This window comes from Schistocerca cancellata, chromosome 5 (assembly GCF_023864275.1).
Source record: "Schistocerca cancellata isolate TAMUIC-IGC-003103 chromosome 5, iqSchCanc2.1, whole genome shotgun sequence".
NCBI lineage: Eukaryota > Metazoa > Arthropoda > Insecta > Orthoptera > Acrididae > Schistocerca > Schistocerca cancellata.
In genome coordinates, this window is record NC_064630.1 from 144,651,694 (window position 1) to 144,672,783 (window position 21,090).

Below are 21,090 nucleotides of genomic sequence, written 5' to 3' on the forward strand. Positions count from 1 at the left end.
GAGATTAAGAGAGCTGTTATGAGCTACAGAAGGTTTCTGTTCCCTTTACGATGTAACCATTCTGACGACAAGAGTACAAGGCAAGAAAGAAGAGTAACTGAGAAACTTCCTGCAATAAGGAAAATATTGGATGCCTTTGTGGTGAACTGCAAGAACACTTATATTGTAGGACAATTTGTGACAGTAGACAAAAAGTTGCAAGCTTTCTGGGGTCATGGCCCTTATGTTTAGTATATCCTGAACAAACCAGCGAAGTATGGGATAAAGATTTTTGTTTTATCAGATGCTAAAAACATTCTTCAATAGTAATATTGAAGTATCTTGTGGAAAACAATCTAAAGGACCATACAATGTTTCGAATTCTCTGTGTGACATTGTAGGAAGGCTAGTTACTCACACTGGAGGCTCAGGAAGAAATGTTACAATGGATAATTGGTCCACTTGCTATTCCTTAGCCAACTCCATTTTGAAAAAGCAACTAATATGGATTGGCATGTTGAGAAAAACCAAATGCAAGATCTCACAAGAATTTTTACCTGGGGAATGTAGGGCTATCCACTCATCTTTATTTCTTTTTCAGAATGATATGACACTAGTTTCGTATGAGCCAAAACAAAACAAGGCAGTTATATTACTTTCAAGTATGCACAATTTTGAAACCATTGACAAAGTTACAGGTAACCAGAGATAGTTTTGGATTATAATATAAGAAAGGGAGGAGTCAACGCAGTCGATCAACTGGGAGGTGTGTATTCTGTTGCACGGGATGATAGGAAGATGGCCATTGCTTGTATTATATGCTCAAATGGATATAGCTGGTATCAATATTCAAATAATTTTTTATGCAAATGAAGCAAATCCAAAAAAGAAGAGAAGAATTTTCTTGAAAGATTAGTGCTGTCTTTATGATTTCTCAACTACTGTAAAGAGCTAATATTCCTTCACTTCTTGCCGATATTGCAACTTTCCTTCTCAAATATAAAGATCAACATCTTGAGAGAACTGAAAGGACTTTGTGATAACTGATATTTCTTCAATATATAAAACATTTGTCCTTTTATATCAAAATGAAAGAGTGTTTTTGTTCAGTATGTGCTTAAAAAAGTGTTGGAATATATTGATATGTTGGCTGTGGCAATAGAATGATATGAAAGTTTCTTAAATAATAAATTTGTGATGTAATATAAGTTTCTTGTATTGTTGTTTAAATAAACTAAATTTAAACTGTGACTTAGCTCATACATGTTTCCCTTGGTAGCATAATGACAGCTTTTGACTACATGTGTACAAAGTTCGCAATGCACCCACTCGTGTTACAAAAGTTGGCGTGCCTCTCAAGTGTTAATGATAGATGAAGTCATTTATCCACTCTGCAGATGTATAGGCTTTAGAGATAACAGAAAAGTAAACAAAATAAAGGTTTTAAATTCTAGGCACTCTTTAGTGCAGCAGCAGGCTATGTGCTGAACTGCGATGTATATTGGTTACAGGAAGAACAAGAGATACTGACAACGAACACCAGCTAGAGTGGATAGGGTGAGGTGCCCACACTATGGGAAATTCCACTGTATTAACACTGAGCAATATTATATAAGTGTGACCCTAACAAAGATATTGTAGCAGCAACCAATATTGGAAGCATCATAAAGAACAGAAATGATTTACCACGAAGCTTCAAACAATACACAGTATGTATTGCTTGTTAACAAAAGATTAGTCTACCATGATGGAAATTCCCTACATTTGAAAGAGATTATGATAAGGTCAGTTACTGTTGTTGACTACATCATCCCCAAGACTGATATGGACCAAGGGAATCAGTTTTACACGTCCTACCCCGTGCAGTGTAAAACAAAGATATAGTTGGAAAAATACTATCCTAATGCCAGTAGTAAATAGTTGCGTTCTCTACCATGAAAAATCCCAAGCAAAAGATTTGTTTCATTGAATTCATTAAAAGAATAATTTGAAATAATTTGAAATTGGTAATTACAGGAGACATTAGATCATTAGAACTACCATAAGAATAGGGAGAATTTTTTGGCCTCAATTTCCCAGAAAAAGTACTTCGAGAATTTTTGGCCACCATTTCCCAGAAAAAGTACTTCTAACTACTAACAAAATAAATGCCATGAACAACTGTAAAGCTTGTTCTGATAAAAATAAGAAACACAGTGGCATGCACTCAGAAAAGAAAGTGGATGGTGGTGCAGAATTTTATGTTGAACTTTGAAATCCTCATTTTCTACAAAATTATCATTTGAAAGTAAATTATGTGTAAATTACTTGTTAGTATCTTACATAAAATAAACATCAAATAAGCAAAACAGTACTATTTGCTTGTTTTCATTTTTACTTGAAGTTAAAAAAAATTTCTGAGGAAAGTTTTTTCATATCCTAGACACTTTAATACACCTTTATTGCTTCAACTTTCTTCTGCCTCCTCTTTTTCTTCTTCTTCTTCTTCTTCTTCTTCTTTCCATTTGGGCCTGCTTTGGACCACAGGTCTCAGTTTAGAACTTTAATGGGTTTTCTGGTTCTTCTTAGCCCAGAAAGCTTTCATTCCCTGTCTGTGAGCAAGCTTTCTCTCCTCTGTCAAATTTGGTTTGCTGGTTTCTGTGGTCTTTTTGCTGGTAATGGATACTGGGAATATTCCTTGTAGAGTCATCTGCTGGAATTTGAATCAGTCCTGTATTGTTTCTACTGGTATTTCAAGTTGCTCCAGGCTTGATTTCACTCTGGTGATCCATTTGTTCTTGGAGCCTTTCCCTCTACCTCTCATGATGAGCAACCTGTTTTTTGAGCCCTGAAAGCTCCATCTGAATCAAAAATCCATAGAAAGGCACTCACATTTTCCTCAAAGATCTGATTGTATCTTCTCAGAGGTGGTACAGCTCACTGTTGAGTTTCATTCTGCAGGTACTTATCTTCTCTTAATGACCCTAGTATTCTCCTTTAATGCATCTGTTCCTTGAGATCTAGTTTCCTGAGTGGACTCTTCCTGTGCATCAGTGAGCATTCAGAGGTGTGCAGTATGGAGGGCCTTTACCACTGAGGTGTATTTTTTGAGTTATGTTCTTGGAAAGGTACTTGGAGATGATACTTATTACCAAGTTCTCATTCTCATTTGCTGAAATCCACTCTCTTAAATACCTCACTGCTGGGATTTTGGAATGGAACTATCTATACAGAGTAACACCGAAATGTTGCCACAGACTTCATGGGGTTTTAGAGTGTGTTTTGAGGAACAAATTGAGGATAGGAACCCATCTCTAGTAACATCATTCAATAATGCTACAGAGTGTCAAAGTTATAGGGTCTGGCAACTGCCACTGGGCCAACCCTTCACCAGTAAATGTGACTTTGTATGCTGACAGACCATAGGCAGGACATCTCACAATGTTGTTTGTCATTCAGTGACCTTGACTAATTGCCATGGTCAACAGTGGAGAAGATGTAGCAAGCTGCTGTGAGAAAGGCCTTGTTTCCTATGAATTCCATGCTCTGTTGCCTCAGTGGATGACAGTTTTAGTCACAAGTTTATATCTACAGTTTATTTTTCTCCTAAAACCCCTTATAACTCCAATGTTTTTTGGTATACAGGAGACATCATCCACCAAGGCAACAGAACATCACATCTATTGGATACAAAGGCCTTTCTATGCAGCAGCTAGGTACATCTTCTCCACTAGTGATAATGGTAATCAGTCATGATCACTGAACAACAAATAACATTGTGAGATATACCACATAGAGTCTGTCAGTGTACAAAGTCATATTTGATACTGAAGAGGTGGTCAAGTTGCAGGCGCCAACACATGCAACTTTGACATTCTGTAGCATTGTAGGATGAAGTTTCCAGGAATAGGTTCCTATCCTTGATTTGTTTCTCAAAACACTCTCTACAACCCCTCAAAGTTTGTTGCAGCATTTCTGGGACAGTTCACTCATGCAGTCAAAGATGAATGATGACTGTGCTGAAAGTGTTAAGTCACATATTATGGACTGTCTCACTTGTCACATTATTTCCAGCATAACTTGCATGGAATACTGCTAACTTGCACTTCTTAATCTTCACATTTAGTAACATAGTTGAGTAAAAATATAAATGGAAAATTTTATAATGGTCCAGGTGGCTTTAGTTGTTCTCAGGATAGTGATCCAACATCAGCATGGTAGGAAGAGATGGAGTCCAACATTAGTGGGCTTGCAAAGGGCATCAGCTGTAATACTGACTGAAGTGTCACAGGGCATGATTATCTCGACTGAGCCCAACAATGAAATTCGAGACAAACTCTATAAAAATATTTATTGACAGTTGTACAACACCTGGATGCAGAGTCCCACATAGATAAACAGTTCCAAGTGACTGGTAATGTGCTGACATGGCGAGAATCCTCCTAAGGGCTCAGTTCTTTGAATTAGAACTGCTCTAACAGATGAACTGTCTTTGCAGTCAGGAAATAATGGCCTTGTGGGCCTCATGACATCCCAGTTATTATGTGCTCAGTTTTCCTTGTTAACAGGAGTGCTGTTGTATACATCCAACTTGACTTTCAGCTTGTGATGACACAAGCTGGGATCTCTTTACTTCATCACTTGTTTTGGCATCTGCCTCTTTAAATTCATGTTATTTTCATTTTTGCCTAATTACCATTAACATGCGTGAGTATAATATGCATTTCCATAAAAGTTCAAGGTTGGCCCTCGGTCTTAAGGAATATAGAACCAGGTCTAATTTTGTGCTTCGTTTTGTGTATATAATTAGTCTTGTAATTTATTTTGACCATTCTTAGTTAATACCTTTTGTTATAGGGTGAAATCAATAATTGTTTTGTGACTTAGATTCTAGTGTTGACCTATGAACAAATATACATTCTGTAATAATTATGCAGGATTTACCTGGTGTAGAACCATAATAACACACTTTTAGAGTCAAAACGAACATTTATTTTGGCACTGAACAGAGAGAATACAGAAACGGATGTCAAACATGGCATGAGAGCACAAAGACAGAAGGCAAAGCTAAAGAGAATAATCAAAGAAGTATCACTTCATATCAGAGTCACCACAGAGCGCCCCCCCCCCCCCCTCACCTCCTCCCCATCTGGCAGTGCGGAGCACGAATGGGCAAAGCTAGCACATGTCCACAAAAAAATCTTCATGCCAGTGAGGAGGGTGGAGGTGGCATCAGGTGCACAAAGTGTGCAGCTCGGGCACGTCATTGTCATGGTCTTGCATGGAGGACAGCTGCACAGGTGATGGTGAATTGAAGGGGGCTGCGGTGGTAGGGGTGGCGGATGAGGCATCAGTGGAGGCAGATCAGCAGGGAGCGGCGAGGAGTGGCTCCAAGAGGGACCACGCTAGATTTAAACATTGTACTGAAACTGTACTCTGGCTTCTATTGAGCAGAATCACTAATGTATTGACCCTGTGGCATAATATGTGGTGAGTGCCGGAGTATAGAAGTTACAGAGCTGCATGAACAGAGTCATCCTATTAACATGACAAAATCGCAAGAATTTAAGTCCTTATGAGCAAACACCTGTGGCGTGTTGTGCATGCAAGGTAAAGGTGGGTGAAGGTGGGCCACATGAGCACACACTCATTCAACGTGGGGAGGCAGGTTGGTAGCATCCATTGGAGAAGTGTCCTCAACGAATTAGGCAGGACGAGCGGTTCACCAAGTTCTCTAAATTCTGCTTCAACCTTACCTAATTCTGGCATATCTTTGACTACAAACCCACTGTCTTTTAAAGATTATGTACAATTTATTGAGTCTTCCTCATAAGATATAGCTGACATTATAAAATTAGCGGAAATACAATCTCCATCAGGTGCATTGATAATCAACTTCTGCCCTCTGTAATCAAAACCTGCACCCTGCAATGTCAAGGTTAAGATCCTCACTGAGATCTTGAATTATTAAACATCCCTGTGTAAAAGTTACTCCCTCAATTGTAAAAGTTATTAAAGACTGAGTTTTAACCACTTGACTATGTTTCTCAGTTGCACCTTTAAACTATAATCCAATTACAGGTAATTCCACATAGTTTTCATTGTGTTTTAATTTTGTACTTAACCATCCAGACACTCCTAAAATATGGTTGCATATGTCAACAAGACACCTGGCTTCCCATGATCCCATTCTGACTTTAATGAACAGACACATACATCAGTTCATTTATCAGTCTTAACATGCTCACATGACAGGTCATCTTCAGTCTCTTCAAAACTAAAGCCTCCAATATCTTCTTGTTGTTACCATTTTCATTGCCTTGGCATACTTTCATTAAATTAACACAGACATCATTATCACTGTCACTGAGAATTCCATTAATCCATATACACTTACTTGTTTCATGTAGATCATCACTATGGTACTTACCCTTAAGTTGTTTTACAATAACATATTTATTTCTTATGCTACCAGTCTGGATATAAAGTTACACAAAGATTTTTTACCATGATTCTAAAGCTTTCATCTTTCTCACTAGCATGACTATTGAACTACATATTGATATTATATTGTGTTGTGATTATTACTGTGCCAATTTTGATTACTACCCCTTTCAAAATGTTTTTGTCTACTGTGGTTGTATTTCCCAGTTTCATTTTGCAAAAGTCTATCTAAATTATTTACAAATTTCAAAAACTGGTCTACTGTGTCATCTGGATTCACTGTACTTGAGTTGGTAGCCTCATTTTTAAAGCATCAGTATGGGTGCCAGTTTGTTATCAACATTAGTTTCCAAAATTGAAATTTTATTATTTTCATTTTTATTATCAGTACTTATTTTTTCAGGCACTTTTTTGAATGCAATTTTGTTTTTAGTTTTTTTTTTAGTGATATCGTCTTTGACATTTTTGACTTCAATGTTAAATTAAAGTTCAATTTCTTTCATTTTGGACTCAACAGACTCCACTTGACCATATAACCTCTCAATTTTTTTTATTGATACCGTTTAGTTAAGCTGTATTTTTATCGATACAATGAAATAATGCTCCTATTGAATGGCAAAGGTCTGTGAACTGTTTTTTACTTTCTTGTTTATGATTATCAATTTGCTTGTCAATTTTTGCAAACTGATCCTTATTACCTTTAACCTGATGATTGCTCATTTTTATTAAGAATGCCTACCTGGCACTTATGTCATTCTTATCAGCTCATTTTAAAATGCACATGATTCTTCGGAATGTTTTTCTGTTCTGTTGGTTCATCACTAAAGCTCTCTTGCTCTTGTGTCACAACACAACTTAAGTCTCTCCAGATTCCTGTTCAATGATTGCCATTGTTAATGATTATTCAACGAAAGACGTCACTACTAATCGAAAAGAAGAGTTAAAAGAAAAAAAAAAAAAATAAAGAAAATGTTTCCAGTACTTAACTTTGCTGAAGGACATTGACGTTGTTAACAGCACACCTCACTCTTTATTTTTCATCCTTTTTCTTATTAATGATTTTGATCTCCTTTTGCTCTTATTCTTGTTGTATTGTAACTGTTGCTTATACTTGGTTTTATTGCTCATATAACATTTTTAACATTATACACATATTTAATCTGGAACAAGAAATGTAGCCAAACACAGTATTCACATTTCACTTTCAGAAAATCCCAGATGATGCCACCAAATTCTGACAATCACCAACCTCTCATAGCCCAAAGTAGATTTATTCATTTTGAAGTAAGTTACTGATTTGAGTGGGTCATCACATTTTTACGGCTCTTGGCACACTGAGATAGTGCCGCATTGCAGATAGAAATAGCAACAGTAGAATTTCAATAAACAGTTTTCACAATACTCATATTTATTCTTCTTCTTTGTTCTAAGTTGCAGGCTCATGGTCCATTCTAAAGCATAACTTTTTATACTTGTCTAGAGGATGTTTGGGTTCATTATATTAAATAATATGAGCACTGGTGGACTTTTTGCTGTTAAACACCTATATTTTGAGTCATTTAATTTCAAAATACAAATCAGTATCATCCAAGATGCTAAAACAACACACATAACTTGTACTCCATCCTCACACTTCCAACACATGCCACGAACTACACGAATAATTACCTTAAACAACATGTAGCCAAGAAAATACTATCATATATCGATCTACTCATGCAAAATTATCTTTCGAACATACATTTCATAAATAAAATATGAATAATTGTTTATCTTTTTAAGAATGCCATAATCATCATTGTAATTACATTAAGTGTTCTTATGTGTTGACATTTATACATTTTCGTATAGCTATGTGGCAGTGTATTCTGAGTTTTGACTCTTCAATTTGTAATTGGTCTTTTCATATGATCCAAGATTGGTTAGTACATTATCTCCCCATAATAAGTATTATTACGCAATTCACTCAAGATTTACTGGTGCAGCAGTGGATACAGATTACATGAAATGCTTACATTTACAGATCAATAACATAAGCAGTTCTGAGGTACCAGGTATCAACCTATGCTGAAATGTGCATGTTAGAATGTGGTGTAGCCCTCAAGGGCAGTAATACAGGCACCTACTCTGCCTCTGGTTGATCGTACAGATGACAAATACTATCCTGGGATACATTATGCCATACCTTCTTGGTCTGTTCACATAGTTCTGTGGGAATTGTTGGATGATGAGTCACTCAACTCACTTCTCATCCCATCATATCCCATATGTGCTCCACTGGAGACAAGGCTGGAGATTATGTTGGCCAGGGAAGTTGCTGCATATTTTGCAGAGCATGCTGAGTTTCACAGGCAGTGTGTGGGTGAGTTGGAACAACACCAACAATACATCAGCTTTCCATTGCAAGAATAGCAAAAGAGTGGGTCTAACAACATTCTGCATGTACCAAGTGCTGGTTAGTATTCCCTCTACAAACACCCAAGATGAATGAAAGTTGTAGCTTATAACATTCCAGACCATAAAACCTGGAGAGGAGACAATGTATCTTGGACAAATGCAGTCTACAAGAAAGTACTTACCATGTCTAGGTCATACATGGAAATGACCATCAATTGCATAGAGGCAGAATCTACTTTCACCACTGAAGACCACAGTGTACCATTCAAACTTTGAAGTGATCCTCTGATGGCACCGGTTGAAATGTGCATGTCGATGATGTGGCGTGAGTTGAAGACAAGCTAGAGTGTGTGTACCTGTAGTCTCACTGCTAATAACTGGTTCACAATAGCTTGTGGTGACTCGTCTGTGCTCACAAGCCCTCTTACCTGTGCTGTGGTAGCTGTACAACCATCCTCATCTGCCTTTACAATATGACAAGCCTGGTGGGTGTCTGTGCTGTGTGGATGTCCAGAACATGTTCTATGGGTGTGAGAATATTCATGTGACCACTGATACTAGCAGCATTGCACAACTGGCACAGCACATCCAGCTTCTGTGGCAGTTCTGTATCCCACCACTTGGAAGGCCACAATTTTACCCCTTTAAAACTTACTCAGAGGGCTGTAGGAAGCACAAGTGCATCTCTATGGCATGGTTCATTCTATTAAATTCACCCATTTGAACTGCACTGAGCTTTATGGCTGTGAGCAATCCCTATTAAAGAGAAGACACAGATGGCACTGTGGTAGCTATGCCACTATTCTACCTGTTAACTGAAGGCATTTAAACCGTAATCAGTACATCTACTACCCATCAGATGGCATATGCCTTCTTCAGATCAAAATCGATGTAACCTTTCCATGTGTACTAAGTTTTTTTTTCCAGCAGTGTATTACATCTCTGCCTTTTCACGTGAACTAATTTTTTTCCATCAGCGTACTACATCATAGCTGCTTTTTCCTTCATGTATACACTGCACATCAGGCCACTTTCAATTATGCCAAGAATCTGATACACACTTTAAGAGAAAGCTGCAGTCTATTCCAGATGTAGAGAAAGGAAATGCTCACTAGAGATCACAAGAGGACTGCAAATGTATAAGTTTTCTCCTGCACAACAATCTCCCAATAGCTTGAATTACAGAACAACTCCCATTAGCGCAATACAAGCCACAACCAAGGAGGAGTGCTGAGCCTGAAATTTTTCCAAGGCCTCCATCCATGGTCAGCTTCAGTGGCAGAAACTCTTTTTCTATCATCTTTTCTATGGTCTTCCTGTTCCTTCTTAAAGCATGTCTTTATTTAGTATAGGTCACCATTAACTTCATTTTATTAAGTAATATTAATGATGGAAAACATACAGTTGACTTGTACAGTTTATTATTCAGTTATGAGCTATGAATCAACTCAAATTTAAAATTTCTTTTAGAGACAAATTTGAATTGTTGTAGCTCTTACACATTTAGATATGATTTAATAACTGAATATAAAATCCTAGATAAAGCATTCTGTGTGAGGATCCACTTGATTTTTGTAGCTAAAAGACCATTACCATTGCTTATGAATCATGCAGACTTTTCTCTCTTTCTTTCATTCTTTCTTTTTTCTAATAGCAATATTCATGATTTACTAGAAGAAATATACAACAAAGAAATTTCCGTTATGATTCACTGTTCCTTCTTTATAGTATAATTACTTAAAACTGATATACTTGCCACTATTTATGCCTGAGGGTGAACCTTGAACATAAAAACTAAATGTATTGAAGAAAAAGGTCATTAATTCTTTGAAAATTTGCTTGTTTTTGCAAGCAACCATAGAAATAGGTGCTGCTTTTTAAATGTCTGAGTGATTCCATGCTTTAAATAACCTTTAAATCTACTTGTAGTATATTTTTTCAGTTATGTTCTCAGAATGTCAGACACAAATTTATATTTTCCAAATATGTCACGTAATTCAATAAAAGTAATTACCAATACACTACTCCTCTTTCTCTTCAGAGGATTCATTAGTTTTATATCACCTAATGATACATCTTCAACCAGTTTACAACAGTCACCTTAAAATGGTCCTCTAAACAATACTACCAATGTGACAATATTGTGTTAATACAATGAATACAGTTTCAGCTATAGCATCTTCTGCATAAACCCGTAGGTAGGTGTGGTAATTATAACAATAAATAATCATTAACACTCCTATCACTTACAATGAATACTTTTATTCTCGTAGCATATACACAACATGTGTGGCATAGAGCATTTACCACAGAAAACTGATCTGGCAAAGATACAGTTACTGTGGCAGGGCAGTGATATTATTGGGGGTTAGAGCCAGTGGTTCTATGTTCCCACAAGCCCATTGCTTTACAGAATAGGTTGACAATTCTCTCCCACTGAAATGATAGTGATCAACAGCACCATTTTATTCATACTGCAAATTATCTACAGCTTGCCAGTTCCCACCACATCATTCTTTAGAAGGAGCCTAAACACAGAGTGTACTTTACATTAGTAGTAAAATAACATAAAATTGACTCTTACTCAGTAAAAATGGCTCATTTTTATTCAGATAGAGCTTTTTACAACAATGGCTGGAAATGATTTGCAGATATAATTACTGAATATAAAATATTTTAACTCTTTGTTCAGTATTGTTAAATATAAGGAACAACTTCTTCCATAATGGTATACCAGAAACCTCTTGTCCTTGTGGGAAATGCATTATTAAATGTAATATGAAGTTATTGTTGTTGTTGTGGTCTTCAGTCCTGAGACTGGTTTGATGCAGCTCTCCATGCTACTCTATCCTGTGCAAGCTTCTTCATCTCCCAGTATCTACTGCAACGTACATCCTTCTGAATCTGCTTAGTGTATTCATCTCTTGGTCTCCCTCTACGATTTTTACCCTCCACACTGCCCTCCAATGCTAAATTTGTGATCCCTTGATGCCTCAAAACATGTCCTACCAACCGATCCCTTCTTCTAGTCAAGTTGTGCCACAAACTTCTCTTCTCCCCAATCCTATTCAATACCTCCTCATTAGTTACGTGATCTACCCACCTTATCTTCAGCATTCTTCTGTAGCACCACATTTCGAAAGCTTCTATTCTCTTCTTGTCCAAACAAGTTATCGTCCATGTTTCACTTCCATACATGGCTACACTCCATACAAATACTTTCAGAAACGACTTCCTGACACTTAAATCTATACTCGATGTTAACAAATTCCTCTTCTTGAGAAACGCTTTCCTTGCCATTGCCAGTCTACATTTTATATCCTCTCTACTTCGACCATCATCGGTTATTTTACTCCCTAAATAGCAAAACTCCTTTACTACTTTAAGTGTCTCATTTCCTAATCTAATTCCCTCAGCATCACCCGACTTAATTTGACTACATTCCATTATCCTCGTTTTGCTTTTGTTGATGTTCATCTCATATGCTCCTTTCAAAACACTGTCCATTCCGTTCAACTGCTCTTCCAAGTCCTTTGCTGTCTCTGACAGAATTACAATGTCATCGGCGAACCTCAAAGTTTTTACTTCTTCTCCATGAATTTTAATACCTACTCCGAATTTTTCTTTTGTTTCCTTTACTGCTTGCTCAATATACAGATTGAATAACATCGGGGAGAGGCTACAACCCTGTCTTACTCCTTTCCCAACCACTGCTTCCCTTTCATGCCCCTCGACTCTTATAACTGCCATCTGGTTTCTGTACAAACTGTAAATAGCCTTTCGCTCCCTGTAGTTTACCCCTGCCACCTTCAGAATTTGAAAGAGAGTATTCCAGTTAACATTGTCAAAAGCTTTCTCTAAGTCTACAAATGCTAGAAACGTAGGTTTGCCTTTTCTTAATCTTTCTTCTAAGATAAGTCGTAAGGTCAGTATTGCCTCACGTGTTCCAACATTTCTACGGAATCCAAACTGATCTTCCCCGAGGTCGGCTTCTACCAGTTTTTCCATTCGTCTGTAAAGAATTCGCGTTAGTATTTTGCAGCTGTGACTTATTAAACTGATAGTTCGGTAATTTTCACATCTGTCAACACCTGCTTTCTTTGGGATTGGAATTATTATATTCTTCTTGAAGTCTGAGGGTATTTCGCCTGTCTCATACATCTTGCTCACCAGATGGTAGAGTTTTGTCAGGACTGGCTCTCCCAAGCCTGTCAGTAGTTCTAATGGAATGTTGTCTACTCCCGGGGCCTTGTTTCGACTCAGGTCTTTCAGTGCTCTGTCAAACTCTTCACGCAGTATCTTATCTCCCATTTCGTCTTCATCTACATCCTCTTCCATTTCCATAATATTGTCCTCAAGTACATCGCCCTTGTATAAACCCTCTATACACTCCTTCCACCTTTCTGCCTTCCCTTCTTTGCTTAGAACTGGGTTGCCATCTGAGCTTTTGATATTCATACAAGTGGTTCTCTTCTCTCCAAAGGTCTCTTTAATTTTCCTGTAGGCAGTATCTATCTTACCCCTAGTGAGACAAGCCTCTACATCCTTACATTTGTCCTCTAGCCAACCCTGCTTAGCCATTTTGCACTTCCTGTCGATATAATTTTTGAGACGTCTGTATTCCTTTTTGCCTGCTTCATTTACTGCATTTTTATATTTTCTCCTTTCATCAATTAAATTCAATATTTCTTCTGTTACCCAAGGATTTCTATTAGCCCTCGTCTTTTTACCTACTTGATCCTCTGCTGCCTTCACTACTTCATCCCTCAGAGCTACCCATTCTTCTTCTACTGTATTTCTTTCCCCCATTCCTGTCAATTGTTCCCTTATGCTCTCCCTGAAACTCTCTACAACCTCTGGTTCTTTCAGTTTATCCAGGTCCCATCTCCTCAAATTCCCACCTTTTGCAGTTTCTTCAGTTTCAATCTGCAGTTCATAACCAATAGATTGTGGTCAGAATCCACATCTGCCCCAGGAAATGTCTTACAATTTAAAACCTGGTTCCTAAATCTCTGTCTTACCATTATATAATCTATCTGATACCTACTAGTATCTCCAGGATTCTTCCAGGTATACAGCCTTCTTTTATGATTCTTGAACCAAGTGTTGGCTATGATTAAGTTATGCTCTGTGCAAAATTCTACAAGGCGGCTTCCTCTTTCATTCCTTCCCCCCAATCCATATTCACCTACTATGTTTCCTTCTCTCCCTTTTCCTACTGACGAATTCCAGTCACCCATGACTATTAAATTTTCGTCTCCTTTCACTACCTGAATAATTTCTTTTATCTCGTCATACATTTCATCTATTTCATCATCTTCTGCAGAGGTAGTTGGCATATAAACTTGTACTACTGTAGTAGGCATGGGTTTTGTGTCTATCTTGGCCACAATAATGCGTTCACTATGCTGTTTGTAGTAGCTAACCCGCACTCCTATTTTTTTATTCATTATTAAACCTACTCCTGCATTACCCCTATTTGATTTTGTATTTATAACCCTGTAGTCACCTGACCAAAAGTCTTGTTCCTCCTGCCACCGAACTTCACTAATTCCCACTATATCTAATTTTAACCTATCCATTTCCCTTTTTAAATTTTCTAACCTACCTGCCCGATTAAGGGATCTGACATTCCACGCTACGATCCGTAGGACGCCAGTTTTCTTTCTCCTGATAACGACGTCCTCCTGAGTAGTCCCCGCCCGGAGATCCGAATGGGGGACTATTTTACCTCCGGAATGTTTTACCCAAGAGGACGCCATCATCATTTAATCATACAGTAGAGCTGCATGTCCTCGGGAAAAATTACGGCTGTAGTTTCCCCTTGCTTTCAGCCGTTCGCAGTACCAGCACAGCAAGGCCGTTTTGGTTAATGTTACAAGGCCAGATCAGTCAATCATCCAGACTGTTGCCCCTGCAACTACTGAAAAGGCTGCTGCCCCTCTTCAGGAACCACATGTTTGTCTGGCCTCTCAACAGATACCCCTCCGTTGTGGTTGCACCTACGGTACGGCCATCTGTATCGCTGAGGCACGCAAGCCTCCCCACCAGCGGCAAGGTCCATGGTTCATGAAGTTATTATCTGAGATATTTTTGGCACACAATATTTTTAAGTCTGGTGTATGCATAACCACATAACTACATCTCAGATCCTTTTAAAATTTCTTTATAATTTGTTAACTTTCTGTTAACTTTGAGGGTGTCACTTGCCAAAGTTCTCCACAACGCCATCTTGGTTGCTCCAAAGCATGATGAAGCTACCACAGATGTATGTAAGCTCATGAAGTAATCAAATCTGTAGTTGATCTACAGAACTCTCCCAGTATTCATAAAGTAATAACAGAAATACATGAAAAACATTTGTTTACTTTACATAAGATATACTTACTTCCTCAATGTCTATTACATTAACATCATTCATGTTAAGTACTGTAGATGTCTGTGATGAACTTCTGCATGTTATTATTGGATGTATATTATAAACTGTGCCAGACACAGTGAGACACAGGGGATTTTTCAAAAAGGACACAGTGCAAACTAATCTGAAGTTCATTGTCCCAGCTATTGTTGGCATGTATTCTATGCTGAAATAAAAGATAGAAAGAATGACACTTATGATGGTATTAAGGTAATAATGATAAATATATTTTATGTGAATATCTAAATGGATTTATATATCTAAAAACAAAGATTCTGTAACTTACCAAACAAAAGCGTTGGTATGTTGATAGGAGACAATAAAAAACACAGAAACACACACAAATTTCAAGCTTTCGCAACCCAAGGTTGCTTCATCAGGAAAGAGGGAAGGAGAGGGAAAGACGAAAGGATGTGGGTATTAAGGAAGAGGGTAAGGAGTCATTCCAGTCCTGGGAGTGAAAAGACTTACCTTAGGGGGAAAAAAGGACAGGTATACACTTACACTCACACACATATCCATCTGCACATATACAGACTCAGGCAGACATATTTAGAAATATTTTTCCCACGTGGAATGTTTCCCTCTATTATATTCAGATCTAAATGGATTTACATATAATACATGAACATAAAAAACAAACACACAAAATGATTATCCAGTTTGGCACTGTATGTAAGCATATTTAATAATAACTGTTGCTTGAAACAGTCCTTTTATGAACAATATTAATTAAAAAATGAAGGACTAACATGGTTTTAAATATATGATGTTGGATAACAATGCCATACCTCTATGTCTCAGTATATAACTGAATGAAACTAGATACTATTAACCCATAGGCCTCAGTTCAATACTCAGTGAGTCCTAGGATTTTTTTGATCACATATTACATCTTATGCGAAATAAATTGTTAATGTAAAATACGATAAGTTGAATGAAGGACCATCTTATTTGCTAAACTGCAGATCCCCATAACTCACTGGATAAGACAATTGGAAGATTCAGGGAAGCAAAGACATACCTCTTCAATAGTCATGACAAAGCCAAGACAGCAGCCAAATAGGCAAATATTTGGTTCACAATTAAAACACCGTAACAATTAAAACAACATATCTTGTGAAACTGAGATTTATGGTAATTAGGTACATGTCACAAGAATATGCACTGCTCCACTGCCAGATGTACATAGTGTGTTATTGCCCTTGGGTGTCTATATGAGAGAGAGAGGAGGAGAGGGGAGAAAGAGAGGAAGAGCAAGAGAGAGAGAATGAGGGGGAGGGAGAGTACTTATACTAGAAAATGAAAATCAAATGTAAGTAAAAAACTGGTAATGTTTCCACATTAGGATGTGTTTGTAAACATCAGGTACAGTTGAGTTGTTGGCTTTCCTCATATTTTTTTATGTTTCTAGAAATTTCTGTTATTGTAACAATATCACAATGTTACTGGACTACATCTTGCAGCTATTAAATATAGATACAAATAAAATGTTAACCAAACAAACTATTTATTTCATTGCATATCTAGTTTCAAGTATTTCACATGGTAGAAAATCTCTATTTGAAACTAAATTTATGTTGTGTGGTCTATTGCACTTCTGTCATCACAGTTCAGGTGTAATCAAAAGTAGGATCTGGAGTACCAATTTTTTCACTTTCAGTCCACATGAGATGTATATTGTAATGAAAACCACTATGTTTCATACTCACTTTAGTAAACAAGTTGATACATCATGTTCATGAATAGCACTGCAGATCAGTATTAGAAATAAAATATCCTGGGTGAGTTTTTTGCTGCTTTTAACTAGCAGGTAATAAATTGGTATCAACATAAAATGCTTTTTAGGATTTTACTTGCATATAAATGATGCTCATTATTGAAAACTTTGTATATTTTCTCTCTTTTTTATACATGATTTTTTTAGATATTTACTGTATTATGATACATTTGTTATGATTAGTTATTGAAAGGTTTGTAAGTCATCAAGCAAAAATAAGTGATGTATTTGAAATTCTTTTAATTTGATGAAAATACAGATACTAACACTACTAAAAATCAACATGACAATAGTTATTTATAGTCATCACAAATAGAAAATTATTAGTGTGAAAAAATCTAAATTGTAACATAAATAAATTATGTTTACAATGTAAAAGTTAACTAGAATTATGTAAAGAAAAAATATTACTTGGTAAAATGTATGAATGTCACTGCCAAGTATTTGCCAATATTATCAAAGGTATAGAAGCTAGCCATCATGGAGCACTGATGCTGGCTTGTAGATAGGCACAACAAAAGGACTATCATACAAGTAAGCTGTTCACCAAAAAGGCCTTCAAAAGAATGACACAACATACATACACACACTCATAAAAACACAACTCACACACAATGACGACAGTCTCTGGCTGTTGGGGTCAGATTGCAAGCAGCAGTGCATGATGGGAGAACCAAATTATGTGGTGGGGATAAGGAGGATTCTAGGGCAGGGAGGAGGAAGGGTAGCATGGTGGGTGTTGGGGGCAGTAAAATGTTGCTTGTGGGAGCATACAGGGACAAGATGGGGAGAAGGGAGGGCAGCTAGGTGCAGTCACAAGATTACAGACAGAATGGGCAGTAGTGATGGGGGGGGGGGGGGGGGGGGAGTAGAGAAGGAGGGTCGTAAACAGACTGTGAGTGCATAGGTGAAATTGAGAGCTGCGTAGTGCTGGAACCATGAGTGACACAGTTTACTTCTCCATCCAAATATGATCCACCCCACTGTCCCCAAATCACCACCTGTTAACATTCCAGAATTTCTTAACCTTGAACCTTGCCTCACCATAATTCCCCAGATTCCTCAACATGCAAGCTAACCTTACATTCGCAATCCACTACCTAAAAACTATCCCAATGTTACAATCTTACTGCTGACAAAGGCTCCATCACTGTTGTTTTCAACCACAAGGATTACCTAACATAATGAGTCCACCAGCTGTCAGGTTCATCCACCTACAAACCCTGCCACAGTGACCCCATTCCAGAAATCCAGCAGGAACTCCATTCTTTTCTCATATCCTTAGACCCATCCCAGAAACTGTTCCCGGAGACCATGTCTCTCCCTCCTGTACCACCACCCCCCCTCCCCCCACACTCCTACCTTCTGCATGCTTCCTGAAGTCTATAAATCCAACCATCCTCGATGCTCCATTGTGGCTGGTTACTGCACCCCCACTGAGAGACATTCTCACATCGGATGATAGTGAGAGCAAACCATCCACTTCCAGTACTCCCTGTGGCAACGTCAAGACTGAAATTAGCTCGACATCCATGGAAAAAAATCGGTCTATTGAATATGACACTTTGTGCTGTTCCATTTGTGCCAAGTTTATTCTCCAGGCTTATTATGTGTCTGTAAACTGGCATGCGATGGCGACACTGACGATACACACGTTGACAAGACATAGTGCTTCAATGCTGTTGCAGATATAGCTCACAGCAGAATGATTCCACTGGTCTGCATTGGCCGCTTTTATACTGAGCGCATGATCTTGATTACATAAGAGTGCTGATGCAACCCGCTTGGGCCAGCAAGCACGCGGGTACGCGTGCTGCTAAAGCGACAACAGCACGCATATGAGATAGCTATCTTGCACTGGCCGTCTACACAGCTAAGTCCGTTATCAGTGCTCTTATGCAATCAAGGTCATGTGCTCAGTATAAAAGTGGCCAACGCAGACCAGCGGAATCATGACCTGCTTATAAGACCTGGCATTGTGGAATAGATGCTAAGATTCAATCTAGACCTATTTATGTTAATACTAATATGCCTTTTACATTGTATGCCCGCTCCTGTCGTAAAGTTAGTAATGATGAAAAAATACATGTTTGGATGAAAGGACTTGGTGTACATGCTGAGAATGTAACTCTAACTGGTGATGTAACCCTGTATTATAATTATTGATAAAGTCTGATTTGTAGCATCAGCCACCAATTGCTAGACATACATCTGGTGAACGGGGGCTCAAGGATGCAAGAATTTGAAAAAAATCAAAAACATAGTGCCGTGTTGGCTGCTGAGCACCTGCAAGACCTTCAACAGAATGACACAACATACATACACACACTCATGAAAACACAACTCACACACAATGACAACAATCTCTGGCTGTTGAGGTCAGATTGCAAGCAGCAGTGCATGATGGGAGAACCAAATTATGTGGTGGGGATAAGGAGGATTCTAGGGCAGGGAGAAGGAAGGGTAGCATGGTGGGTGTGGGGGACAGTAAAATGTTGCTTGTGGGAGCATACAGGGACAAGATGGGGAGAAGGGAGGGCAGCTAGGTGTAGTCACAAGGTTACAGATAGAATGGGCAGTAGTGATGGGGGTTGGGGCAGTAGAGAAGGAGGGTCATAAAAAGACTGTGGGTGCATTGGTGAAATTCAGAGCTGCATAGGGCTGGAGCCATGAGTGACACAGTTCACTTCTCCATCCAAATATGATCCACCCCACTGCCCCCAAATCACCCCCTGTTAACATTCCAGAATTTCTTAACCTTGAACCTTGACTCACCATAAGTCCCCAAATTCTTCAACATGCAAGCTAACCTTACATTCACAATCCACTACCTAAAAACTGATCCCAATGTTACAATCTTACCTGCTGACAAAGGCTCCATCACTGTTGTTTTCAACCACAAGGATTACCTAACAGAATGACTCCAGCCGCTGTCAGGTTCACCCACCTACGAACCTTGCCACAATGACTCCATTCCAGAAATCCAGCAGGAACTCCAATCTTTCCTCATATCCTTAGACCCATCCCAGAAACTGTTCCCGGAGACCATGTCTCTCCCTCCCGTACCACCACCCCCCCCTCCCCCCACACTCCTACCTTCTGCATGCTTCCTGAAGTTTATAAATCCAACCATCCTCGATGCTCCATTGTGGCTGGTTACTGCACCCCCACTGAGAGAATCTCTGTTCTCATAGGCCAAACTTTCAGCATATTATCTACAATCTACCCTCCTATATAAAAGATAAGAACCGATTCCTCCACCAACTCTTCAGAGTTCCTGTTCCTTTACCATACGATACCCTACTTGTCACTGTTGATGCAACCTCTAATTACACTAACATCCCTAATGCATATGGCTGTATCACTATTGAACTCTACCTTTTCCAATGAAATACTTATTACGAACCTGTGGCAGTGATCAACTATATCCTCATTCACAATTACTTCTCCTTTGAAGGCATCACATATGAGCAAATCCAGGATAAGGGTATGGGCTCCTGCGTGGCACCACCTAACATTTGATATTATTTCACATCTTGTGATGAAGCAAGCTTGGTTATTTTTATTTCCTCTGTTGTTTTGCCATCTGCCTCCTTGAATTCATTTTATTTTCATTTTTGCATAATTACCATTAACATTATGACAAAGCAAGCTGGGATGTTTTTACTTCCCCTCTTGTTTTGTCATCTGCTTCCTTAAATTCATGTCTTCACTTTTAACTAATTACCATTAACACATGTGATTATAATTTGCATTTTCATAAAAGAGAAAGGTTGCCCTCAGTCTTAAAGAATATAAAAAATGGTTCAAATGGCTCTGAGTACTATGGGACTCAACATCTTAGGTCATAAGTCCCCTAGAACTTAGAACTACTTAAACCTAACTAACCTAAGGACATCACACACACCCATGCCCGAGGCAGGATTCGAACCTGTGACCGTAGCAGTCCCGCGGTTCCGGACTGCAGCGCCAGAACCGCTAGACCACCGCGGCCGGCCTTTAAAGAATATAACAACAGATCTAATCTTGTGCTTAGTTTTATGTATGTAACAGATTTTCTAATTTATTTTGACTATTACTAGTAAGTATCTTT